Source organism: Alosa pseudoharengus, unplaced genomic scaffold (assembly GCF_046254945.1).
Source record: "Alosa pseudoharengus isolate Yale_2024_CS ecotype anadromous, Long Island Sound unplaced genomic scaffold, YU_APseudo_1.1 YU_APseudo_1.1_scf_5, whole genome shotgun sequence".
Classification (NCBI taxonomy): domain Eukaryota; kingdom Metazoa; phylum Chordata; class Actinopteri; order Clupeiformes; family Clupeidae; genus Alosa; species Alosa pseudoharengus.
In genome coordinates this window covers 38,088,122-38,115,833 of record NW_027468837.1, presented here as the reverse complement: position 1 = coordinate 38,115,833, position 27,712 = coordinate 38,088,122, and the positions used below count along the sequence as shown (strand labels likewise).

General features: G+C 47.1%; 1 long non-coding RNA gene across 2 annotated transcripts in view; it reads left to right on the top strand.

Annotated features, from left to right (window-relative positions):
- LOC143103717 (uncharacterized) overlaps positions 1 to 27,509 on the top strand; it is a 41,178-nt gene extending 13,669 nt beyond the window's left edge. Inside the window, exons 2-4 of one of the 2 annotated variants that reach the window (XR_012982940.1) lie at positions 15,769 to 15,863; positions 22,038 to 22,355; positions 25,595 to 27,509. This is a non-coding gene — a long non-coding RNA (uncharacterized LOC143103717). Of the gene's footprint in view, positions 1 to 15,768; positions 15,864 to 22,037; positions 22,356 to 23,642; positions 23,961 to 25,594 lie in introns of those variants that run through there. The other variant, XR_012982939.1, reaches the window with a different exon arrangement.
- The last annotated feature ends 203 nt before the right edge of the window (positions 27,510 to 27,712 follow it).

Genomic DNA, 27,712 nt, shown 5'->3' with positions numbered 1-27,712 from the left:
CACGCGCCGTCACATCCACCCACTAACGTAATGCAGGACACTTAGAGTGGTCTCCATCACATCCACACGCGCCATCACATCCACCCACTTACGTAACGCAGGACACTTAGAGTGGTCTCCATCACATCCACCCACTTACGTAACGCAGGACACTTAGAGTGGTCTCCGTCACATCCACACGCGCCGTCACATCCACCCACTTACGTAACGCAGGACACTTAGAGTGGTCTCCATCACATCCACACGCGCCGTCACAACCACACGCGTCATCTTACATTTCAACAGAGACAATTTACTGTTAAATCCTCCATGTCCATATGACACTGATAAGACTTCTCTGCTTTGTGCGCTCTCATCCAGGGCCAGGAGAAACACACTTCTACAGTGTCCTAATGAGGGAGCATGTCATTTTAACATGCCCTGTACAAATGAGCTCTTTAAACTGCTAGCAATGCTGGGCTAGCTCTAGCAAACACATGTGGGACAGGAAGGCATTTTCTATAATCACTGGTGAGAGAGAATGACCACGCAAACACATCCAAGCCTTTACATTAAATATTAGCACAAGCCACCCCCCACCCCCCCCAAACACACACACACACTAAGTGGTTGGTGATTTTTTCAACAAACTTTGGGCAAAACCCACATGTTACACATATATTGGGAAATAAGAATTGAGCTAGCAGAAACTCAACAAACCTGTGTGTGTGTGTGTGTGTGAGGGGGGAGACAAAGCCGGTAGGTTGAATTACGGTTTGGATTTATGTTGAAAACACAGCTGTGTGGAGGATGAATGTCTGTGTGCTGCTTCTTTCTCTCTCTCTCTCTCTCTCTCTCCCTCTCTCTTCCCATCCTCTTCCCTCCCAGTGGCATTGACATTCTGACCACGGCCTTTCTTCTGTGTACATTTCTGTTGTGGAATGGGTGGCTGGAGAGGTACAGGAAATATCATATGTCAGACGGCTGAAATTCCTCAAAACATATGCCCAGGAAGGTTAATTCATTCTTTTTTATGAGCCGGAGGGGGTGGGGGGCTGGGTATTGGGTGGCAGGGTATGTCTGCCTCGGTTCTTTATAATATCTGCTGTTCGGCAGGGGAAAAAATGAAACAACAGGATGAAGTAAAAAAAAAAGTCTTTAGTATTCTGTGGAAGAGAAGTCCAAAAAAGAGTCTTTAGTATTCTGTGGAAGAGTAAGCCACTGTCCACCAGGAAGTGTGGATGAGCTTGGGACTGAGTCCTTTTAGGCAAGTCCCTCCACTCGGCGGCCATATTGCAACGCTGTTTGGGCACTCATTGGGCATCATATTCGGCAGAAATGCGCGTGCGCAAGGTTTCACGACTCCAACCTTGCTCCATCGGCGAGTTCACAACACATGATTGGCACGATGTCTTCACAACACACCACATCATTGGCTCAATGTATTCACATCACACCACATGATTGGCTCAATGTATTCACATGTCGACATTTTGCCAAGGAAGGGATGGGATATGTGTAGACAATGGCCATATTGGCGTTACAAACTAGCCCCATGCATTTCTATGGAGGATTTTTTGAGTGCTGTGTCTCCAGATTAGAAAGTCTCTGGCTGAGGTCAGTCGGGAAGTTGAGAGTGCCCATGTGAACACTTTACCTCAGGGACGGCCGGGGTCGCCGTGGAGCAGGGGTCCACCCGGATGGAGTGTCAGCTGTGGCTGTGACTGGGGGGGTGGGGGGTGGGGGTTGCTAGAGTAGTGGTGGCTGAGGGGGTTGCTTTTGTTTTGGTAAGTAATCTGACTGGAACTTTGAGCTGCTTTATGACGTCATCGTCCCCGGCCGGCAAGGGTCAGCATGCGATGGCGGTGTGCCGGCTGGCCTGCTGCTGTTCCCATGGCGATGCGCCGGCTGTCCTGCTGCTGTTCCCATACGTTTCACATCGCAGCTACTCCCTCCGGCCTCACCGCCCAGATCCATTTCACACTCCACAGCCCCCAGCCTCCCCTCCCTGTGTGTGGGAATCGTATGGGCACCCGCGCCAGATTCACTAATCACCCCATGATGTCTGTCCTGAGCTGCACCTTTGGTCGGTCATCTCTGTTTGGAGTGTCTCTCACCCTGATGCTGACCCGATGTTAGCTTAAGCCTGGGTAGACAGAATTTATCAAGGCTCTTCATATTTTCTGTCACTTAAATCATTGAATGTCTCTCTCTCTCTGATAAAAATAACGTTTAAATGAAACAGACTCCTCTGAACTCGCTCAACTCACTGGAGCGTGTGGTGGAGGCATCTCTTCCCAGACCCCTGTCTGTCGGTCAGTCCCTTTCAACAGAGATCTGCAAAAAAATTGCAAAAAAATAACATGACCGAGTACTACTGAAGCACATTCCAATTGGAGTCTTGAACAGTGTTCTGTTCTCTGTGTGTGTGTGTGTTATTCAGGGCCATAGTCACCATAGACATTGAGGGGGACGTGTCCCCCCCAATATTCAAATATGACCAAAATGTCCCCCCCAATATACGGAAAAATAAAGAAAGGAAAAGACTAGGCCTACAGGAAACCAACACGCATCTGAAATGTAATCAAACGTAAATAACGCACAAATTAGTGACCTAGAGATGGTTCCAGAGTAGCCTACACCCCTGAGTGGTTTGTCCTGGTGGTTTTCCGTTTTTCGTTAGTGGCGTGCGCTGTTAAAAGCTTCCATTTACTGCACTCTACTGCAGTGAGGTAGGGCTGTCAACAATATCGCAAAAGCTACCGGTACAATTTTCACAAAACTTGTTGGAAAGGTGTAGCACAGGCTAAGGACATCCCATACATTTTTGGAGCCGATCAGACTCTGAAACTTTAAAACATTTTCCATATTGTAGCCTATTCTCGCAATGATAGCGAAAGTGAAACGTTTTATTTTAAAAGATAAATTTGTGCAAGCCTGTGTCATTCATTTCTTTCACGTCTTTCAACATAAATAATGCATTCATATGCTAGTAGTAATGCCAGAAATTACCGTTTATAGTTACTCAATCGCGCATCCGTGCAGGCAAAACGTAGGATTCAAATGTGGCAACGGCACACAAGTTGGAAAAAATGTTTACAATGTACTGGCGGTGATAGCCTACAGTTAATGTGAATCACGGACAATATCTAAAGAAAGGAATTTGCACCTCCATTCACCAATTAAAGGCTGTAGTAGGTCTAGTGTTTCTACAATTTGGCACAAAACGTAATTTCTGTCAGAAGCCAGTCTATAGCCTAATGCAGGGGGTAACTTGAGTCAGACAGAAGAGGGGCCTGTCTTAGTAGCCTATTCCTGAATCCTGTCCCTTTCAAACTACGTTAGAATTGTGTGAGTAGCCACCAGCATAATAGCAATGCTAACAAGCTAACCAATGCTAACTATGCTAGCAATGCTAACCATGCTACTTAGCTAACTTAGCTAATGTTTTCTAGCAGTTTTGCTAAAAATATTTAAATGCTAACTATGCTAACAATGCTAACTAGCTACAGTGGGTAGGAGTCATAGTTGATGACAAGTGTTGACATAGTTGATGACGAGTTAAAAGTTGTTGATAGACAGCTAGTTTAATAGATAGATAGTTTAATGATAGTTTAAAAGTAGACCGTTTAAAAGTTGAATGTAAAAAGTTCAGTAGTTTAATGGGTTAAATTGTTTAATAGTGGATTATTGTAGTGAGGACTTTTATTTTGAAACAGTTTTGGGCCGAGGAAACAGTTGAATAGGATGTGTAGCCTTAATTGACCCAGATTATATGCTTAAAGCCTGAGGCTGCAGGTGGCCTGAAGGATTCTAATTGCTTAATGGCCGTATTATGATGTCACAATCGGCAATGTTAAGTCTATGGGGATTTTTAAAAAGTTTTTCTTTAATAGTTTAAAAAGTTTCAAAGTTGAAAAGACATAGCAGCTTGGTCCATTTGAAGACCTACGTTACAAAGTTTGAATGAATTTTCTACGTAAGTTAAACTGTTCAAGAGAAATTGCGTACGGAAAAAGTGGTAAGCGGAATAATAATAATAATAAGTTGTTGCTGCCTAGGAAGAATAGTACAGTGCATTTTCATGCACTGTAATAACCACACTAGCATAGAGAGCAGCAGGATAACCGCACTAGCATAGAGAGCAGCAGGATCATAGACATAATATACATAGACGCCGCATTGGCTGCTGGAAACAAGAAATGCGGCCGCCATCTTGGACCGGTCATACTCCTCGTTGCGTTGCAGCAGAAAACACAAGATGACAGCACTGTGCAGCATGTTCCTGCTCAAATCGGCGGACCATACTCGGGGGATTAACTTTTCACAAGTAAGATTTAACATTACCGTACTATTGGTTGTATTTTGTATTTTCGAACAATGTGGCCTGTATCATAGCTACATGTATGACCTTTGCAGCAAAACAAACCGCGTGAAAATCTGTTCGGTATTCAGTGAGATATGATTAATTAACAGATTACAAACAGATTACACTGAGTGGAGTGGATGACCGGTCCAAGATGGCGGCTCCAAATCTCGTCAGCGCTAGTAGGGAGCAGCGGTCGATGCGGCGTCTATGTATATTATGTCTATGAGCAGGATAACCACACTAGCATAGAGAATAACCACACTAGCATAGAGAGCAGCAGGATAACCACACTAGCATAGAGAATAACCGCACTAGCATAGAGAGCAGCAGAATAACCACACTAGCATAGAGAGCAGCAGGATAACCACACTAGCATAGAGAGCAGCAGTAGCATAGAGAGCAGCAGGATAACCACACTAGCATAGAGAGCAGCAGGATAACCACACTAGCATAGAGAATAACCGCACTAGCATAGAGAGCAGCAGAATAACCACACTAGCATAGAGAGCAGCAGGATAACCACACTAGCATAGAGAACAGCAGTAGCATAGAGAGCAGCAGAATAACCACACTAGCATAGAGAGCAGCAGTAGCATAGAGAGCAGCAGGATAACCACACTAGCATAGAGAGCAGCAGGATAACCACACTAGCATAGAGAGCAGCAGGATAACCACACTAGCATAGAGAACAGCAGTAGCATAGAGAGCAGCAGGATAACTACACTAGCATAGAGAGCAGCAGGATAACCACACTAGCATAGAGAACAGCAGTAGCATAGAGAGCAGCAGGATAACCACACTAGCATAGAGAGCAGCAGTAGCATAGAGAGCAGCAGAATAACCACACTAGCATAGAGAGCAGCAGGATAACCACACTAGCATAGAGAGCAGCAGGATAACCACACTAGCATAGAGAACAGCAGTAGCATAGAGAGCAGCAGGATAACCACACTAGCATAGAGAGCAGCAGGATAACCACACTAGCATAGAGAACAGCAGTAGCATAGAGAGCAGCAGGATAACCACACTAGCATAGAGAGCAGCAGGATAACCACACTAGCATAGAGAGCAGCAGTAGCATAGAGAGCAGCAGAATAACCACACTAGCATAGAGAGCAGCAGGATAACCACACTAGCATAGAGAGCAGCAGTAGCATAGAGAGCAGCAGGATAACCACACTAGCATAGAGAACAGCAGGATAACCGCACTAGCATAGAGAGCAGCAGGATAACCACACTAGCAGAACAACCAAGTGTCCTGGCAGCATGGACAGTATGGTTCCTGTACAAATATTTGGATCCTAAAAGTACAAAAAGTGAATTGCCCTTCCCATCTCTAATTCACTCTTACTCATGTACATGGATTCAGCTGGTTAGCTCACTCCTTTAAGGGCGTGCTACCGCCCTTGATGTGTTAAACCCTTCCATGTACAGTGAGAAGGGTTCAAATGGAATAGATTGCACTTTAATGTCATCACCCTCATATATTGCCCATCTATCATATATCAGTAAACACATCTGACTGATTTTAACAAGATAAAAAAAAACCCTCCATTGTACACAGGACCTCATGGGATTCCTTAACCCTTTTTGTCTGCCAGCAGACTTTTGCTATGGCACTGGGCAGGGCTTCACCACTGGACACGCTGCAGGCTTGCTGCTTTATTTTAGCCTCTTTCACAAGGGTGTGCTGACTGCGGCTTCTCTTTGTAGTTCGTAAACTAAACGTAGGGTTGAGAGGGATGCCTTTTGGGGATGTGGTTTCTTGAAGCAATCCATCTGTGGTGGTGGACTTCTTGCAGCATGCTCCGAAGAGAGAAAAAAGCAGTGGAAATAAATTAATATTTCAACAATCTGCTTTATTATCTCAGGCGGTATTATTTCAACAAAAGGGGTGCTTATTTATCCTCCATATGTCCTAAATAGATTTATATTCTGTGTGCATAAAAGAATCCACTTAACCTTAATGACAGGCTTTGTAGAATGTTCAACGTGCCAGTGAATCATAAAATATATTTTTTGCCTGTTTTGTTTTCTTTTGTTTTGTTTTAGGGGAACTCTAGCACTGGACAAACTCGTTTGAACCCTCAGTCTTTTTCTTCCTCTTTCTCTGGACCAGCCTTTATACTAATGCCCTAATTAACTTGATAAGAGAAGGAAGGAGGGGGGGCATGGAGAAGAAGGGGGTAATGACCTCAAAGGAAGTGACAGTAGCTGATAAAAGGTTGGGAAAAAAGGGAAACATTCTGTCTTGTTACAAACTGCTCTCAAGCATCCAGAGGGTCCTGCTGGGACGTGATGGCAAATGACAATAGCCAACCAGGGTGTTCCTAATCTCCCTCTGATACCAGCGGCACTGAGGGAGGTTGGAGAGTCTTTACAGAAGAGAGAGAGCGAGAGAGAGAGAGAGAAATGAGGGAGTGGAAGTTAGAACAGATGAGAGAGAGCGAGAGAGAGAAATGAGGGAGTGGAAGTTAGAACAGATGAACAGATGAGAGAGAGACGTCCTCTACTTCATTGCAACCTGTGCCATGTAGGCTTATCTTTTTGAAGAGACATTTTGTACAGTTTGTTGCTTTTTGCTAACATCATAGTTCAAGTGGTGATAAAAGCTTGATGATACTCTGTCCACATGCATTAATCAAAAACCTGTCTGTTTACTTAAGTGCATGTCCCATCTCAGATCTTTGCATTTCTTTCCCATTCATGCAGAGTTAGTGGAAAAGAACCTTGACCGATTTCAACCTCCAATCCCTCCTGTTAAACTCGTCACAGTCCCAAAGCATATGTGGGCATGGCAGAGACGGATGGGAATGTCATGTCTAAAGTGCACAGGGAGCTGTGATCCCTTTACTTCATTGCTGAGTAGGAGGCAGTCTTCTGTCTTTAAGCACTCTGGAGTCTTCTGTCTTTAAGCACTCCGGAGTCTTCTGTCTTTAAGCACTCCGGAGTCTTCTGTCTTTAGGAGTCTTCTGTCTTTAAGCACTCCGGAGTCTTCTGTCTTTAAGCACTCCGGAGTCCCAAGCAGCGGTAATGACAAAGAAAACAAATCGGAATTACAAACTGAAATCGGAATTACAAAGTGTCCTCCTACTGAGGTTAAAAGTTCTTTAGGGTTTTGCAAGCACACTTGCAGGGGAATTCACCATGAACGTAGGAGCTCTTTTTTTAGTTTCCATATTTTTGGGCAACAATTGTGATTATTTTCATTGCCCTTTGAACCCCCCCAAACCACTATTTGCCCATCAAAGACTTCACTCTGGCCTGCCGTCTGGTTTCTTTTCTGAAATAGTAAACCCTGTCATTTTGTTTTTCCTAGGCTCAAATTGAAAATTGTTTGCAAGCCACAGGAAAACAATTCCAGTGCAAAAACACTCCATTTAAGCATAATGTCTGTCACATCTTCTTCCAAGTTCATTTAGCAGAAAGAGGGTGTGTTTGACAAACTTGGAATTATTACACCTCATTAAAATGACAGCCAAAATATGACTGCTCTGTCTAAATACACACATTGATATCTTATTTATGAGGCATTTCTGAATAATAAACATTTCATCTTACAACACTGATCAAGTTGAGTCACATTAGTCAGCACCAAATCCATTTGTGAGACCCTCGAGTCTGAGTTCATTGCATGTGTTTATTCAATAATGAATTATGTAAGACCTTGAGAGCAAGTGGGAATAACATTAGACGTGCTAATAAGATGCACACTAAAGTACTCTGTCACTGTGGAAGACTGATTAGTATACTAAACTCATAAGGCACTGATTAGTATACTAATCTCATAAGGCATTCTACAAAGAGCATTCAAACCCTTCATCCTGGCCAGGGCACCCTAACACTGATATCTTCCTCAGCCGTAGAGGCTTGCATAACATTGATTTGAGGTTGGCTGTTTCTCAGTCTCCAGACAGGACCTCAAATGGACAACAGATGAATGCACTTGAACACACTTAATGAAGTTATCGCTTGGCATGACTTTGAGATGATCTACGTGCAGTACCCCCCCCCCCCCCCGTGAGGTTAGTTTTGGCTTTAACCTACAAACACTTGGCACTGGAGTGTACTGGATGGTGCCACGGTACCTCAGGAATCTGTGCATGGAATACGCAGAAATGCCGTAGAACCTGTACATGGAATACGCAGAAATGCCGTAGAACCTGTGCATGGAATACGCACAAATGCTGCAGCCGTAGCTCAGCACATAATCACAGTCGACATTCTTAGATGTAAATCAGAATTGCCTTGCTAAACCGCATGTAAAAGAAAGAATCAACGACGCAAAGGCACACTCCCACACGTTCGTGATCTTCTCTGCTTTGGTCTATTTCAGAAGGCTGGCTAGAAATAGTGTTTTGTTTTTTCCACATCTAAACTGAAAATTGCAGTCTTTTAATTCCTCCAAACTAAATATACATGTTTGGACGAAGAACACAGGGCAGAGTAATGCATTGTGTGTTAGTCTCAAAGCACAGATAATGGTCTAAGTAATGTTTTCAATCTTTCAAGTGGAGCCCTAAATTTCTTTGTTTTCCCACATTAATAAAATTCTCGAGACACGGGATGGGATTTGGGTGGTAGTGTTGCATTTTCTGCTTCCTTCTGGGGGGCTTGAAACTTAAAACACTTTAGCTTTGTAAATTAAATGACCCATACTCATCTGGTATGTGTAGAATCACTAAATCATACTACAAATCACACTGATAGTTCAAACAAAAGTGTTTTAGTAGAGGCTTAATGGTCAGCACACACAGCATCATACACATAATTTTGGTAACTTCTGGCCATTGCCTTGCTCTAGTTTGAATGAATGAAAGCTGATTTGGAGCACGCTGGATGTTGTTGCTAGCTCATTCATTTGCCTGGTGAACGAAACCCCAGTCCCCCTTCAGCTCCCCGCATACTGTATGAATGAAGCAGCTCTTTTGCAGTGCCTCAGGAGAGCTCTGCAGCTGCTGGGTCAGCGAGAGTCCGCCCTGGCGGACTCCAACGATTCCATTAAGGTCCCCCGGACGGGGTCAGCGGCCTGGGAGTGACACTAATCTAAGATGCACTCTTACGACAAGCAGCATCAGCATCCTTGGACCTTGGCGATAAACAAGAAAGTCCCAGATTCAAATATTCATGGCTTGCCTCACTGATGGAATCCCTGTGAGAATACAGTTGGGTGGAGGACAACGTCAGGGTGATGTTAGGATTCCACAAGCCGCCTTTATAAGTCCTCTCAGATGCTGTCTCCTAGGTGACTAGGAAAGAAATGAGACTAGCCGCACACCTCTTCAACAGTGAAGAGGCGAGAGGTGGTAGCATCTGGTAAAGCTGTTTGCAGGCGTGCGAGATATGCACTATTCATGTGTCCGTTGCTCAATCATCTTCCCAACAGGACAGAGCTGTCAGTGCACTTTGACCTTAGCCCTGTCTCATGGGCGCAGCTTGATATCTGTTAGCGAAAGCTGATTTTTGTGTCTGACTTCTAATGTTAATCTGCAGGTAAATGCCTCTATCCAATAGAAATGCAATCCAGATAAGGTGTACTGTTAGAATGCACAGTATGTTTCACCATGCATTGCATGGTTTTATTATATGAAATCTCCAAGAAAGAACATCTGTCTTTATGGTAACTGTTTGCATTCTTCTTTTGACATTAAATATCTGGATGCACTTGCACCTCTGGTTTTCAAAAGGAATGCAAAACTACAGTGCTAAACCATTTTGGCTGTCTGAGATGCTGAGGTGAACTTTGACCTGTCCTTGGCCCTGTCTGCCATGCGTCTGTCATTTCAGTTGCAAGGTATTCATAATGACATTCCATGTCTTGTGTCAATAGGTTATAGTGATGCTAGCTCCTTGATGATCAATTAAAGCTGCAGTTGGCAAGTCTGACAGATTGAGGGAACTTAGTCCCCTAACTCTCATGCCCCTCCCCCACTACCACCGAGCACCCTCTCATCGAGTTTGTGCTCGTCAGTGCGCACCAGACTGTGATTGACAGTCAGATCTCACACAGCCCTGCTCTGATTGGACCAGAAGAACCGGGAGCTGTGTATTTTTGCAAAACCAATAACAGGCTCTAGGTGGAGGTAGAAGTGCGGGTTTTTTTCTAAAACCGGCTGATTTATGTTGAGCATAGTGTATGTGAGCATAGTGTCGGTTTCAGTGAATATGATCAAACAAATCTTGCCAACTGCAGCTTTAATGACTACCTACTGTACAGTATTCCAATAGACCAAATGGTTAATAATGGGTTAAACATATTCTTAAACCTTCCAGAACATTCCAGTGCAATATTCAACCCTTCTAAGGGCCGTCATAAACTCTCAGTAAAAAAGAGTAATTATAAAACTAACAAAAGTAAAGAGGGACTTTGCAACTTTGGTGCTTGATACTCACAAATCATCACACTTGTAAAAATTAGCAACAGATGCTGAGGTTATGTTGTAGTTATCCAATTATTTTTCCTTTTCTTTCTTTCTTCCTTTCTCTCTTTCTTTCTCTTTCTTTCTTTCTCTCTTCCTTTCTCTCTTTCTTTCTTGTCTTTGCATTCGCTTGTGCAGATATTTTCTTTCTCCCTCATTCTCCCGACTCCTGAGCTTTCTTCCTTCAGGCCTTAATGTGTAACACAGAGCCGGGGAGCCATTTCCAGGGCATTTAATCAGTGTTTATAGGAGAGCCATTTTGACCCTGATATGGGTGGGATGGATCCCCCCAGGGACAAGTGACTGGCACCCTCCCATCCTGCCAAATGAATGAAACTCCAATGGCAGATTTCATCTGCTGCAGTGCTGCCAAATATCATAGTAGTATACAGCTCAGGAGTTTGCCAAATGAACTCCATACCCGCTGCCCCTCCACCCTCCCCACCTCCCTGCACCCCGCCTCATTCCAGCTTTTTCTCCACTCTTTGGCAAGAGGAGACTGCACTGCCGGTGAACAAATCGTTCCCAGCTCAGGTCACCAAATGGATGTTTAATCGGAGGGTCCAGATGTTCGGCAATGCACTGCTTTTTTGTTTATGATTATTGTGTGTGTGTGTGTGTGTGCATTTTTTTTTCTTTTTTTGCTGGGGGAGTTTGGAATCTCTTCCAAATACAGAACAAGCTCTGTGTGCAGAGTATAGGGACGCTCTGAGTATGTAATTACTTGTTTGTGTTGCATAAAGATTACCTCTTCATTAAGCTGTTTGTCCAAGGGATAACAAGGCTGGCAATGTTATGACAGCCTGTTTGCAGGAGAGTGTGCCTATTCAGTGCATACATTGGGCCCACTCTCATCTGTTGAGGTTGCTCTGGCACACAGGCCCCAAACAAAACCTTTGTGTTTTAATGAAGGTATACAGCCATTTAACACATAAAGAGGTACTGAACACCTATTGACTTGAAAAGTAATTGAAATAAGCTGCACAGGAGAACTTGCATGCATCATAGTCCTAGCCTCACCATTGGTATGGACTACTATGTGGAAGCAGGCTTGTGTAAGCTCCTCACCTAAGAACGTTTCAATAACATTTCAGACCAGTGCTAAAGATCACCAGCTGTTACGTAAAAGATTCATGAGGTGATGACAGGTGGCCACCTCAACACGTGCCAAAATTATGGACGGCGCTGTATGAGATGATGTCCTCACTACCGTGTCCTAATGCATTAGATGATGTCCTCACTACCGTGTCCTAATGCATTAGATGATGTCCTCACTACCGTGTCCCCTTGCTGGACACAAACATAGGAGATAGCACCTCCATTCACCATATCAGCATGTGTATGTGTGTGTGTGTGTGTGTGTGTGTGTGTGTGTTTACATATCGGTCTCCTTGTAGGCCTCAACGGAGATACTGCTCAGAACGTGCCTAGTCCAGCATGTGCGATGAGGTCATCACTGCGAACATGTGCGACGCCATATGGACCGGCCCGTTAACTCTCTTTCTCTCTCTGTGTTATGACAACAGAGGCCTCCTGCTCTAAGAGGTCCACTCGGCCCCACGTCTGCCTGGTGGAATTGAATTACTGAATCACTCAGCAATCCATCGAGCATACCACCCCCCCCCCCCCCACACACACACACACACAAACACAGTGAGAGCCCAGCCCTTAGAATATTATGTTTTTGACTTGAAACGATTGCCACTCATGATATGTCATTCATCACCCTCACTGCAAACATCAGAGCAATTAAGATGGTGAGGTGGTGTTGGTATTGCACAACTGCTTAGGTATGTGTCAGGCCGACCAGCTGGTCAGTTCTCCCTTACACACCACTGGGAGTTCAGTAATGCTATACACATACATGCGTAGCGCTTGTGGGCACAGACCTCTTGGCATTCCAGTACCTCCACTCCTTGTGTCTGTACTTCCTCTCCTTTAACACTGTCTTATGTCTGTACCTCCACTCCTTTAACACTGTCTTGTGTCTGTACCTCCACTCCTTTAAAGGTAAACTATGCAGTAGGTTTTTGCTTATTTTTCGCTTGCTCTGTCATGACGAATGTCTGAGAAACTCCATCGCATCCTTTTTCTAGCCGGTGCCTGGCGTGTATGTGTATTTGAATGCAGTAAAGCAATTCGTTACACTCATTATACTTCCTGACACTGATGCCGTCGGCCCGCCGGCCCACAGTTGCAAGGGTGGTTTTTCCGCTCACAGGCGCTAGGGGGAAGCGAGACGGCCACCATTCAACCCGAAAAAAGTCATATAACCATTCCAATGACTCTGAAGCTGGTAAATGAAGGTAAATTAAGCTAAAAAACGTGCATATTAAGCTAAAAAGCCTGCATAGTGTGCTTTTAACACTGTGTTGTGTCTGTACCTCCTCTCCTTTAACACTGTCTTGTGTAAGTGAAGCCAATCTGAACCACCTCTAATGTTTTTTATTTGCTTGTTCAAAATAAGTGTCATTTTTCATATGGCTCCTTGCTGGCTCATTCCTGCTGTTTTAAAACTGGCATTCCTGATGAGATGAACTCCTTGATACTGCCTTGTGTTGTCACCCGATCGTCTGCCCGGGCCCAATCTCACCTGGCACCGGTGTACTGCTGCTCTGCATGCGAGACTGCGGTAGATCAAATTCTCCTCTCGCGTCAGCCAAAGCTGTTTGTGAGCACAGCTAGTATGCAGTTGATTGAAAACTCTCAAACAATTTTTTGAAAGCGGAAACCAAGCTTGGCAGTTGCCTCATCTCCTCCTCACTCACATGGAATTGCTTGGAATGCGTCTGCTGAGAGATGAGGAATGTGAAACAGGAGGGAAAACAAAAATGGCAGACCACACTCAAGCAGACTGTGTAGAATGCCAGGGGAGAGGTGGCATCCATTGACTGGGCATCTCTCTCGAGCGTCCCATTAAAACGCTGGCACACACAGGAGAGTCTGGGATGAGGCATTTACCACCCAGCTCTGGCGGTATCTCTTCAAACAGGAATACGCACTTCCGTGTGCGTCGGTCTCTAGCCCACCCAATTATCTCGAGGACAGTCGAGAGCACTTTGTTGGGGCCGTGCAGATGGACGCCGGCGATAACGCGGGCGGCCGTGGGACTACAGGCCAGAGATGCCCCCTAGATCCCAATATGATGAGGTCCCACGAGGCCATGGGACTTCCTCACCTCCCTGGGCCATGGACGCCCCTGCGCCTGAGCCTCCGGGTCTGCGTCGCTCTTCACAGGAAGTGGACGGAGTGGATGACACGAGGACAACACAGAGGCTCTGTCCGGTCTCCAGCAACGGAGGGAAAGGAGGCAGATGGATCTGGGGTGGGGGGCAACAGAGTCCTTGTAAATATTGAGGTGACCGCCCTTTATATTTCAGTCTCAGAATCATGGGAAAAGGAACCTATCAGCGTTGGACTGATGCCTAGAGACGTCATGCTGAGCTCAGGAATTATGGTCTGTCGGTACATTCAGGAGGTGCTGAGGAAATTCAATACAAACATCTTAATGTCCAACCACCAATAGCTGAATTCAAGCTTTTTTTTTTTTTTTTTTGGTCAGGAAATTAGCCTAGATTGTAAATACAGGATGTGAGTGTCAAATCTGCCTGTCCAGCTAATGTTCCTGTTTACCTGCTGTATACATTCATAAGTCCAAAAAGCAAACTTTTACTGTAATCCTTCCGTTCAAAGCCAGTGTTTATTATCAAGTTGAGTCTTATCTTTTTGTAGACTTGTAGACTGTAGACTAAATACGCTTCTGTGTAAATTGTAAATATACTAAAAATATATCTGCCAGCTGATTTATGAAGATTGCCCTTGGTCATGTTCGTGTATCATGTTTGTAGTCTGTCTGCAGACGGTTGAACTTGACCGCTGGTTTGGCCACCTGTCTGAGTCTCTCGTCTCATCCAACATGTGGACATTTCCCCTCTGGAGTCGTTCTCAGCATTTCTCAGCAGAGAACTAAACTAGGGCAAGAGACTGGGAGTACACAGCAGAAGAGGGGGAGAGAGAGAGAGAGAGAGAGAGAGAAGAGAAGAGGGGGAGAGAGAGAAGAGAAGAGGGGGAGAGAGAGAGAAGAGAGAGAGAAGAGGGAGTGAGAGAGAGAGAAGAGGGAGTGAGAGAAGAGAAGAGGGAGAGAGAGAAAAGGGAGAGAGAGAGAAGAGAGAGAGAGAGAGAGAGAAGAGGGAGTGAGAGAGAGAGAGAAGAGAAGAGGGGGAGAGAGAGAGAAGAGGGAGTGAGAGAAGAGAAGAGGGAGAGAGAGAAAAGGGAGAGAGAGAGAAGAGAGAGAGAGAGAAGAGGGAGTGAGAGAGAGAGAAGAGAAGAGGGGGAGAGAGAGAGAAGAGGGAGAGAGAGAGAAGAGAAGAGGGAGAGAGAGAGAAGAGAAGAGGGAGAGAGAGAGAGAGAAGAGGGGGAGTGAGAGAAGAGAAGAGGGAGAGAGAGAAAAGGGAGAGAGAGAGAAGAGAGAGAGAGAGAGAAGAATTGTCGCTTAACTTTTATGTCTTACTTATTTTACAGTTCTGTTAAACATTATTTTATTTATATTTTTGTGTACATGTAATGGAGCTTTGGCAATAATGTTATTGAAACGTTCATGCCAATAAAGCTTTCTTGAATTGAAATTAAATTGAGAAGATGGAGAGAGAGAAGAGAAGAGAGAGAGAGAAGTTAAGACTAAATTGGGGTTGATTATAGTGTAGAAGCCAAGATTCTTTAGAAACAATGGGTGAAGCAACAGGTTACACTGCTGTGATCTGATCCCATAGAGACAAAGGATGGTTTATCTAAATGCCAGCGGTGACAGTAAAAATCCTCTCAAACACTGTCACTAGACAATGGGGAGTGGAGAAAGAGTGAGAGAGAGAGAGAGAGAGAGAGAGAGAGATTGGAGGTACTTTGATTGTTTGTGTTGCAAACCCAGCCTTTAATTATACATGGTGTCTCAGATCCTCAGGTCAGATATGCTCTAAAATAAGTGTGTTTGTGTGTTCTCTTAAGGAGGAGGCCCAGTAAACAAACACCATGGCTCTACAGGCAGAGACAATTGTAACACTGTCCAGAAATTCCAAGAGTTTGACAAACAAATGGTTTTGGTAAGTCATTCCCGTTAACAAAGACGGTTCACTATGCAACTTTTCACAATAAACATTTTTGTCTCTTACAACTGGCGTGTGCTCAGAGATCCTGGAATCAATCCATGATGAATGAGATGCCTTTTTCACATTTTTGCCATGTAGAATATAAACTCGGATCTATGAGGTGTCACCATCGGGCTGTTTTTGGTTTACAGCTATGGCATGTCTCGGATGTCATGAGTTCAAAGCCTTACAGAACTGTGGCAAACCAACCCAAATCATAGCATATCACCACTGCTCTTGAGATAATTATCCAGTGATGCCACCACACATTAATTCAATGCATGTTTGAGATGCTTCTCCTGACAACTATCCTATTTCCAGAGACAGAGACAGATACAAAAGTATTAAAAAACAAAACAGAAAAAAAAAACAAGTGATTAGGGTTCATGTGTCATGGCTTTCCCACTCAAGAGTCAGTGCAAATCATAGCAGACCTCAGCAAAGGACCTCATTGGGTTTCTCTCAGCTTTGGTCCTCTGTACTGAATTTGGAAATTAAGAGTTAAATTATGCACATCCTTTTAAGTCCAACAGCATGACCACAGCCCTGGCTCCCTGTCTCAGACAAGGACAAAAACCCAAACACACACCAAGGAGGCCCAAAACCTCAAGAAATCTCCATGATCACCAGAATGCAATGCAGACACACACACACACACGCATGCACACACACACGCACGCACACGCACACACACACACACACACACACACACACACACACACACACACACACACCACACACACACACACACTTTAAACTATCCCAGACATGAGCCTCAGTTGCACCCCAAGCTCACTTCCTGGACCCCAACCCCAACCCGCTCCTACGGCCCGATACAGGGTCATAAAGGGTATTGAATAAGTGTTGTTTAATTTGCAGAGTGCTTTCACATGTTTAAAGCATTTGGGCTTGGTTGGTGGGCCATAAGAAAGTAAAAAAACACATACAGTATGTATACACACACACACACACACACACACACACACACACTCTGACATCCCATGTATTAAGCAGCAGTTGATTGAATAAACGGATGTATTCGGCCAAAGATACGAGCCCTTGCGTCTGCGTTTTCTATGGCGGACGCATTATTAATTCTTCCTTCCTGCCCCTTCCGGGCCTCGCGCTGCATTGTGTGAAAGTGCGTCCACTGCAGCAAGCGTCCACTGCAGCAAGGCTGGGCCTCTCTCTGAGGTGGGGCACAGTCCTCCCACACCGGGCCTGTGGAACAGTTCAAGGCTGAGCGGCCGTGCTTTGGCGAGGCCTGTGCATTCACTTCGAAATAAGTCTTTGTTGTCGGTATTGGAGCGGGACTTTGTGGAGTAATTGAGCAGGTTTTAAGAGCGCACCAGAGTAGTACACTCATGTTACTTTCACGCGAGCTGTGCCAGTGTTTTTCTATCGCTCTTTCTTTCTATCTCTCCCTCTCTCTTTTATTTCTCTCTCTCTCAGACACTCTCAGGGTGTCTCTACTCTAATATATCAGGAGTTTTCAACTGATTGTGACCAGGGGACCAGCATTTTGACTAATAAGCTATCTATGCTAATAAGCTAAGCTATGCTAATAAGCTAATCTATGGACCACTGTAGTTGGGTGTGAGATCAAATAGTGATTCCAACAGTAAAAGTAGATCATTAAGGCCCTGTGTCCACCAATCACGTTTTTTGCGTTGACAGCGCCCTCAACCTCATTTTCAGAGCTCTTTGTCAAGTGTTTTTTGTTGCTAGGTTACAAAGTTTTGATTGGTCGTCGAGAGAGAAGTGACGTTGACGAGGCCAGCGCTGTTCTAAAATATTTCAACTTTCAGCACTCTGAGCGCTGCGGAAAGTAAACGGTCAGCGCCGAGGGCTTTTTGCCTCTGAGGGTGCTGAGTGCTGTGAACGCTGAACTTTGTAGGATTTCAATAGAAAATAGCCGCCGTTGGTGCAAACAGGCGCTAAATACACACCTGTGAGTTCTTCATAGACCACTGGTAGAACAGTGCAGATATGAGGGCAGGCCTCTGGCCTGGCTGAGATCGACTGCAGGTCTTAAATCACATTACTGTACTGTGGTCCATAGAGCGGTCGGCGGTCGGCCACTATCAATCTGCTGCTTGTTTCGGTCTGTGCATGTTAATCAAAGAGCGTTGTTGTTGGACGACTTATATAAGGGTGGCCGCTGTGACCCCGGCGTGTAAACTATTATGGCAATTACACGCTCGTCTCAAACACTTGGCCCAGTGTCGACCCAGAGCTATGGGCAAGCCACACTACCACACTGAAGGCTCAATGTCATATCCCACATATCTTGTATTTCAAAGACGTCTTATAAAGTCGATTTATCAAGTGCTGATGGGCTTGGTTTTTTTTTTTGCTTTTTTGGAGCTAGCAGTGAAAATGAAGAAGGGGTGTTAGTGTGTTTTTTTTATGGACTGTAAGAAAGAATGTGGTGTTGTCGGGCGCAGAACCATCTCTTAGGGATGAGCTCACAGTCCAGCTGTGTCTGGTGCAGAGGATGTGGGGGGGGGGGGGACTAAAAAAAGGATGAAAAAAGGGGCCTGTTTAACCAAAGTGCACTCTCATTCCCCATCCACAGCATCAAAGCCTTATAAACCAGCAGGGAGGTAAGCCACAAACATGAGTGCAGACTCAGCGGACGCTCACACAGGCTCCCACACAAATACACAGTCTCACACACACAGACACACAAACAAACACACACACACACACACACACACAAACACAGACAAGACAATTTGCTCTCTCTCTCTCTCTCTCTCTCACACACACACAAACACACAAACTAACACACTCTCACTCAACCTATAGCACAGGCACACACCCACACACAAACACAGACAAGACAATTTGCTCACAGACAGACACACACACACACACACACACACACAAACAAGGCCTTGATTCTCATACACAAACAGTGACGAAAGCCGTTCTGCTGACACAGATAAAACTGCTGTCTGGAAGGGCCCCTCAGCGCGGGCTGTTTAGCATGGGAAAGCACCAAAGAAACCCAACACACAGGCAGGAGGGCTTCACAGCATGGCTCAGTGTGACCCGTCACAGGGGACCTGATCAAGGCAACCTGCACCAGTGGCGTCGCGCTCAGACGAGGGAGTAGAATACACATGGCTGCTTGTGGTTGTCGCTTGTTAGTTTATGCTGCATAACAAACAACAAACATACACGTACACACAGAAACATAATACAAATACTGCACCCAAGAGGAGAACAGCACATACACAGACACATACATAAGGTGTGTTCTACAGAAACACACACACACACACAAGGTGCATACACTTTTACTCACACACACACACACATACACACACACACACACACAAAGTGCATACACTTTCACTCACACACACACACATACAGTACACACACACAGAGCGACCGGTGGTGTGGGAAAAGTGGGAAGTGAGCCTCCCATGGTGCATCCGATCTTTCCCATCTGAGAGGGAGTTTCAGAAACACGTCCTGTAAAACCCCAGCACAAAGAAATCAGCTCTCCGTCAGCACCTGGATTAGCCCGAGCAGGGAGGAAAGGGGGGGAGTGTGTGTGTGTGTGTGTGTAAGGGGGGGGGGGGGTTACTCACTTCCGATCAAGCTCTCTCATTATTTTCCCTCACTGCACTATTATTATTTGACATTCCGTGGCAGCGCAATCATGGCGAGAAACGCACATGCAAACCCCGCGGGAGACGGAACGAGGGGGGGGGGGCAAGTGTGTGGGGGGGCAAGTGTGTGTGGAGTGGGCAAGTGTGTGTTGAGTGTGTGGAGTGGGCAAGTGTGTGTGGAGTGTGTGGAGTGGGCAAGTGTGTGTGGAGTTGGCAAGTGTGTGTGGAGTGGGCAAGCGTGTGTGGAGTGTGTGGAGTGGGCAAGTGTGTGTCGAGTGTGTGGAGTGGGCAAGTGTGTGTCGAGTGTGTGGAGTGGGCAAGTGTGTGTCGAGTGTGTGGAGTGGGCAAGTGTGTGTGGAGTGTGTGGAGTGGGCAAGTGTGTGTGGAGTGGGCAAGTGTGTGTCGAGTGTGTGGAGTGGGCAAGTGTGTGTGGAGTGGGCAAGTGTGTGTGGAGTGGGCAAGTGTGTGTGGAGTGGGCAAGCGTGTGTGGAGTGTGTGGAGTGGGCAAGTGTGTGTCGAGTGTGTGGAGTGGGCAAGTGTGTGTGGAGTGTGTGGAGTGGGCAAGCGTGTGTGGAGTGGGCAAGCGTGTGTGGAGTGGGCAAGAGTGTGTGGAGTGGGCAAGCGTGTGTGTGTGGAGTGGGCAAGTGTGTGTGCGTCCAGACAGAGACCTGCTCCACTCAGCTCTGCATCCTTCAACACGTGCAAAATGAAGCCTTGCAGCAGGAGGACAAGCTTGGGCCTCACCAGCTCTGACCTTTCCTCACCACAACCATCAGCACACCAGCTCTGACCTTTCCTCACCACCACCATCAGCACACCAGCTCTGACCTCTCCTCACCATCCGCACACCAGCTCTGACCTCTCCTCACCACCACCATCAGCACACCAGCTCTGACCTCTCCTCACCACCACCATCAGCACACCAGCTCTGACCTCTCCTCACCATCAGCACACCAGCTCTGACCTTTCCTCACCACCAATATCAGTACAGTACAAGAGGAATCTCTGAACCGCCGACACGTGAGCTCCTCTAGATGTGCTGGACAACTGTGTGTGCTGGCCGTGGTCAGAAGCGAGGAGTGTCTTAGCGCTGTGGTCAGAAGTGAGAAGTGAGAAGTGTCTTAGCGCCGTGTGGTCCAGAGGAAGGAGGACACTGGTGTTCCGTAAACACAGCTTTAGAGTGGTGGACTTCAGGATGTATAGCTCTTGGATGTACAGAAACGTGTACGCTTGGGAAAGGATTGGACGTAAACATTCATTTAGGAGGTTTATCTAACAGGTTCTGGACAGTATACATATTTTTTTCCGCCTCGTGTTTTTCTGTTATCTCTTTGTGTCCCAGTACGTGTCTCTCACTACCCTGAGGAGGCACATTGATGTGAGAGTGGGGACAGACTCAGGCTAACAACAGTATGGATTTTGTTTGTTTTTCATTTTCAGTTTGATGAAGATTAAAGGCAGCAGTCATGGCAACATGTAACTCAGTCAAGTTTGCTCAGACATCATAGATGAATGTTCAGTGGATAGGATACAGTCATTCACTTGGCTGAAGTTCAAGATTGGAACACAATACTAGACTTCATTTCTTTAATTATTATGGCTGAAATTATCAACTACATGTACTATCATTCAATATTTAACTGCAATACTCTCATGAAAGAAAATATTCAGATACACGTTAAATTGTGGATCTTTATCCAGCTCTCCCCTCATTACACATTACGTCTCATAATTGTTTCTTTCTGGCTATTTATTGAAAACATCAGGAAATAAAATGCATCTGTGAGAGTGCTAATATCTGAAAACAACAGTAGAGAGGCCGTCACCCCTGTCGGAGGTTGAGGGATGGGGTCCTGCGGAGGTCATTAAAGGCCTTTAGAGGAGTCAGGGCTGCATTAGGAGACACCAGATGCCTCCTCGAAAGGTCACATCTGCTCCATAAGTGCGCAGTAATCAAAGGCCGAGGTTATGCGTTAAGCTAACTATCAGTCCGTCATAAATCATCATCAACATGTTTCAAGTGTGACGTCACGTCACCGAATGCAGAAGTGGCTGGAACATCAAGGTAAAAAGCAACAAAGGGTGAATCATGTGACCGAACACAGACATGTGTCCGGTGAATCATGTGACCGACCACAGACATGTTTAGCTGGTTTCTTCTCTCCTAGTCCAGATGCTGCACCCCCCCCCCCCCCGGGGCTTGTCACCTCACCTCTGTGTGCTGCTCTGAGTGGGGCTTTGAAAGTTGGGTGTCTGGGGAACAGATTGCTCTGCGTCCCTCCAGCTCTGGCTTCCTCCACACCAGCCCCAGCTGACAGATAATCCTCCCAGCTGCTTCATTACTGAAGGGGTGGTGTGTGTGTGTGTGTGTGTCTGTGTGTGTGTGTGTGTGTGTGTCTGTTGCTGACGCACAGAGTCCAGATGAAAAGAATATAATGAGCCTGATAACAGCCAGTCGCTCTGGTCCAGGACTGAGAGACATCTGTGTTGTCCATCCCCACAGCAGTGACCACTCGACAAGACGGTGCTGTGTGGCCTAATGCAGTGACCACTCGACAAGACGGTGCTGTGTGGCCTCATGCAGTGACCACTCGACAAGACGGTGCTGTGTGGCCTCATGCAGTGACCACTCGACAAGACAGCGCTGTGTGGCCTCATGCAGTGACCACTCGACAAGACGGCGCTGTGTGGCCTCATGCAGTGACCACTCGACAAGACGGTGCTGTGTGGCCCCTCCGATGGACGGAAGCTTCTCGGACTCACTGCAGAGTGAGGGATACCCAGGGATGGGTGATGATGCAGAGGCCATGAACAGACACAGGTGGGTATGAGCAAATACACACACACACACACACACACCACACACACACACACACACACACACACACACACCACATACACACACACACACACACATACACACACACACACACACACACACACACACACACACACACACACACACACACACACACACACACACACACACACCCTCCCACACACATATGCACACAAACAAAACACGAAAGAAGAACGAAAACAAACCGTCTCCCTCAATCTCTCATCTTCTGCTGAGGCCTCCTTGCTTATGTGAGTGAGAGGAGAAGCAGCTGCCCACACACACCCACCCACACACACCCACCCCCCCCCACACACACACACACACACACACACACACACACCCCCCCACACACACACACACACACACACACACACACCCCCACCCACACACACCCCCCCCCCCACACACACACACACACACCCACCCACACCCCCCCCCCCCCCCCCCCACACACACACACACACACCCACACACACACACACACCTCTCTTTGGCTCCGGAGTTCAAGTGCATTACTCCAGCTCAGCCCCCAGCGCTTGCACCTGCAGCACATTAATTCCTCAAAAGGGAATTTGTGTCCCCTATATGTTTGTGTGTGTATAGGGTGTGTGTGTCTGTGAGTGTGTGTGTATGTGTGTCTGTGTGCGTGCCTGACTCTGTTTGTGTCTGTGTAGCCATGGACCCACTCACACCTCCCATGGGAATCCTCTCTCTCTCTCCCTCTCTCTCTCTCCCTCTCTCTCTCTCCCTCTCTCTACCTCTCTCTCTCCCTCTCTTCCTCCTGCTCTCTCTCCCTCTCTTCCTTCCTCTCTCTCTCCCTCTCTCTCCCTCTCTACCTCCCTCTCTCTCTTCCTTCCTCTCTCTCTCCCTCTCTACCTCCCTCTCTCTATCTACCTCTCTCTACCTCTCTCTCTCTCCCTCCCTCTCTCTCCCTCTCTCCCTCTCTTCCTTCCTCTCTCTCTCCCTCTATCTCCCTCTCTACCTCTCTCTCTCTCCCTCTCTCTACCTCCCTCTCTCTCTCTCTCTCCCTCTCTTCCTCCCTCTCTCTCTCCCTCTCTTCCCCCCTCTCTCTCTCCCTCCCTCTCTCTCCTTCTCTACCTCCCTCTCTCTCTCTCTCTCTCTCTCCCTCTCTCTCTCCCTCTCTCTTTTAACATGTTTTTATTGTGTAGTGGTTAAACACCTGATATTGTTTCAATAAAGGAGTGTTAAGCCTCTCTCTCCCTCTCCCTCTCCCTCTCTCTCTCTCTCTCTCTCCATCTTCCACAGCTCCTCCACGTCCGTCTCTGTTGGGGATCCAGCTCTCTGGGGCGTCTGTCTTTACTCACGCGGCCCTCGGTCCACTCCCCTCTCCCCTCTCCCAGGCTGGGGGCTGACCAGTGCTCTCCACTCTACAGCCCTGATAGCGTTAGCATGCGGAGAATGCGCTCTAATGAAAACACTCGCCCGCTTCATTACTAGCGTGAAGACAGGAGGGCGCAGAAACATTAGTCCTTTCTCTTCTCTTTTCTTTACTCACTCTCTTATTCTCTCTCTCTCTCTCCCTCTCTCTGCTGTCCTCCCTGTTCAGGGAAGATGTGGGCTGAGTGTGAGAGAGGGTGGGGGTGGGCGGGGGGTGGGGGGTTGGTCATCAGCCTTTCTGCTGAGGCAGCACAAAGGGTCTCTGTAGGGGTTCTGGGAGGGATGGAGCAGTGGGTTTGAAAGTCCCTCAGTCTCTCCCCCAGCATGGACACCCCACCCCCCCACCCCGCCTCCTCTGTCCTTCCTCCAAGTCTCTGGTCTATACATCGGCCAGGCGCTGACTTCCCTTCGTACCCCATATCCACACGCGCGGCCACCAGACCACCAGCTGCGGCTTTGCTGACGAGGGTTTCATGATATCGCAGCTGATATTTCGGACTGTGATGGACAGCGTGCACTCTGACGCATGACTGCGAAGCACAGGAGCCCCTCTATGTTATCAGCCAGGGGGGGGGGGGTGTGTGTGTGTGTCTGTGTGTGTGTCTGTGTGTGTGTGGGGTGTGTGTGTGTGTGTGTGGGGGGTGTGTGCAGGACGAGGGTGATGGAATGAAGCAGAAGGAGCAGGATTCTGAAGATGGATACCCCCCCCCCCCATCCCCGCAAGCGACGCGCTTCGTAAATCTCCCACTCATCTGGCGTCTGCATGAGCTCATCTGGGTCGGCTGTGATACTGGCTGTCACACATCAAAGCTCACCTCAAAAGCCTACTTTTATGAATGTGCCTGTGTCTGTGTCTGTGCCTGTGTGTGTGTGTGTGTGTGTGTGTGTGTGTGTGTGTGTGTGTGTGTGTGTGTGTCTGTGGGTGTGTCTGTGTATGTGCCTGTGTGTGTGTGTGTGTGTGTGTGTGTGTCTGTGGGTGTATATGTGTCTGCGTGTGTGTGTGTGTGTGTGTGTGTGTGTGTGTCTGTGTCTGCGTGTGTGTGTTACATGGGACATTCCACGCGCCGTCCTGCTCGCCGCTAACATCCTCTTGAGCCGTTTATGACCTGATGGATCACATCCGTCTCGTTAAAACAAAAACCTTGACGTCTCCCCCCCCCCCCACGGTCCCCCTCGTCGTGGCTGACAGGCCACAGAGCCGGCCAGAGCAAGAGATTACAGGTCAGGGCACAAGGGCTTTAAGTGTGTCCTCCTGACATCATCTTCTCACTTTAACACACTTTTACGAAGCCTTTGTGTGCAGACAGGGTCGATTAGTTTACAGCTCAAAGGTTAAAGAGGTCCCTTTGGGTCACCACATAAAAGACCTACAGCAAATCCACACAATGACTCCAGAGATGAAATGCTAAACAGCACAATGGAGACCATATGCTAGGTCTAATCTGTATGTTTTTAGTGTACATTATGGTAACACTCCGTTTCCCATAATCCCTCAGGTCTAATCTGTATGCTTTAGTGTACATTATGGTAGCATTCCGTTTCCCATCATCCCTCAGGATGTTAACTCATCGCAGCACTGAGACTTGTAATGTAAAAACCAGTAATCCCACTTCAGATACATATTCAAAAAGCGTGTCATCATGGAGGAGACCTGGAGAGCTGGAGGACAGCTGGTATTTTTTGTTATTTGGACATCTTGTCTTTTGAGTTAGGTTGGAGTGTGTGTGGAGTAAACAATAGCATTAGTAATACTACTGGTTGTTTGGTTAAAGGCTGTAAGCGATGACGCTGACGCTGCTACTGTGGCATTTTTTACTCAGAGTCCTTACTGCAGCCAGGCACACAGTGACGCCCCAGAGAGCCAGAACACTTTGCTGCGAACAAAAACAATAACAAGAGGGGTGACCGAGTGATGGCGCTGGGCCTGCATGTGAGTCTTGGAGGAATAGCCCGTTGGTTGCGCAACTCTCCAGAGGCCCTCTGGCTCGGGGAAAGAACGGCGGACTTGTGGACGTCATCCTCCTTGTCTAGTGCGAGTGCGCCGTACAGCGACGTCATCTGCAACATCCAATGACGGGAAAGAGCGCTCAAGTCCGGGCACATACGCAGTGTCTGTGCATGTGTGTGTGTGTGTGCGTGTGTGTGTGTGTGTGTGTGTGTGTGTGTAATAGAGACGGGAACTGTTCAACAAATTCCCAGGCCCTGCGCAATGTCAAGACAGACCCACGGCTGTGTGAACGTATGCACTCTGTGTAAATACTGTGCCACGCTCACATGTATTTATGGATCTAATACTTTCACACTAAACTCAAGGATCAGCAGCATAAATCTGCCAGTAGCAATGCGGGAGAGGCCAGCCAAATAACATGGGTGAATTGTTTTATACTGCACTGCCCCCGCACACTGACATACACACACACACACACTCACACATACACAAACACACATACACACACACACACTCTGAAACAAAAGAATTATTGTCTAACCGATTTTGTTCACATGGGAGAAAAACCTACTTTAACCTACTTTAAGTTATAATCAGTCAAGTATAGGCACAGCAAAACATAAAGTTGATGTAGAGCTTGGAGTCAGATGTGATGGGAGTTTATGTGCTTCTACCCCCCCAGGCAGAAACTCTGAGCGAGATCTGCTTTTTCTCCCCCGAGGTGTGGGTCTGGTCTGGTCTGGCCTGGCCGAGCACACTGGGCATGCTCACTGGCCTTTTCCCACAGTTCCCAAGCCTAGCACTGAGAGCCCGGCGGTCTGGCGCAAGTGTGACCTCACTACGAGCTGCGTCAGATGCGGACGCAAGTCACTTCACGTCACGTCCACTGCACACACAGTCTAGTCCTGTTTCCGCTAGGCAGCTTGGCCCCAACAGCCCCTCCTCACGCTCACACACACACACACACACACACACACAAACCCCCCCCCCCCAGGGACTTCCCAAACGTGTAGAATTCCGCGTTCGGGATTGTGCAACACATGCCTGGCCAAGGTGGGGACGCTTGGTCAGCCGAACCTGGACATCCCGCAACCCCACCCACAGCCCCCGTCAGCCACCGCCCCCACCACCCACCGCCCCCGTCAGCCATTGTTGTCCCCACCTATACGCTTACTTCCACCCCCTGAGGCGCGCATTGTCACGCCGGGGCGTGGACTTCCAGTGGATGCATCGCTGCCTCTCTCCACCTCTCTGATGCGGTATCACTCACGCCAGCTTACCGTCTGACCTGAATCTGAAGACACACTCACACCTTCCCAAAAGCAAGAGATGAACCCATGAATTCTAGGAAGGAAGCCCCACTTACCTCAGGAGATGACTGGGCCTGCCGAGACTATGAATACCCGAGTCAGGGCCAAACGCAGGGAGGGAGAGACAATATGAGTCAGATTTTTGTGGGTCACAGTTCAAAAACGGCACTGCTAGCTGTCTGTGGTTGACTTATTGTAGAGTGCTGCAGGGGAGATGTAGGGATGTGAGGCAGGCTATGAATTTTCTACGTGTCTTTCTTGTGTTGATGATATTGTGGAGAGTACAGTGCTAGGAGTGGCCAGGAACAGTGATGAGGCCTGTTTACACAACCACTCTCCATGTGAACCGCTCTCCATGTGAACTGCACTCCATCAAAGGATCAGTTACCATGTAGCTCTGCGGGCATAGAGATCTAATTACACGCTAATAAGCTAAGATGCCATGACACTTGCCCCTAATAAAAACAAGTTATACTAGTAGTTATCATGCCTTTTCATTTCAGTGCTTACTTGTCAGAGGGTTGCTTTCAAATGAGCTATCAAGTGGTGACAGGTTTCCTCTGGGATAACTGGCACAGAACTGGGAACTGACACGACTGTCATTGTGACAAGAATGAAACCCAGCTTGACTGACCCAGACGTCTGCTCTGAGTCCCCGAAGGAGACAACAACTGCAGCTA